Source organism: Cucurbita pepo, chromosome LG02, assembly GCF_002806865.2.
Source record: "Cucurbita pepo subsp. pepo cultivar mu-cu-16 chromosome LG02, ASM280686v2, whole genome shotgun sequence".
NCBI classification, from domain to species: domain Eukaryota; kingdom Viridiplantae; phylum Streptophyta; class Magnoliopsida; order Cucurbitales; family Cucurbitaceae; genus Cucurbita; species Cucurbita pepo.
In genome coordinates this window covers 5,955,304-5,955,831 of record NC_036639.1, presented here as the reverse complement: position 1 = coordinate 5,955,831, position 528 = coordinate 5,955,304, and positions in this window count along the sequence as shown.

Genomic DNA, 528 nt, shown 5'->3' with positions numbered 1-528 from the left:
TTTACACTAACTTTAGTCTCATGGTTGCCACCGAGATATCATCTGGTTTACTCTCGGGTAAAATTAAGGCACTCCTGTACAGATGTACAGAGGTGTCTTACCTTTACTTGAAAAATAAGAGTAGCACGTGACTTGAGTATTTTAAGAAAGACTAAGTACGTTATTATTGGGGTCAGGAAATGCAATCATATACAATCATGTTTGGGACATATCATTTCATAAAACCCTATTTCATGGCCTTAAACTCTTCTTTTCAGTTTGAGCTAAAATTGTATGTTTAGTATATCTCTACACACGACCCACGTATGCACACATGGACCCACTAGGCAGGCGATACGTACCACTGAGCCTGCCTTTCAGCTAGCTCACACTCGTACTGCCATAGCCATAGAGGGAAAGAAGCCCACATAGTATTATGCTGTACAAAATATCGTATCATAACATTATGGCAGACATAAATGTCGTAACATACGCGTCCATACTAATCATGACGAGGAAGTATCCCGATGCATATGACACACAAAAATG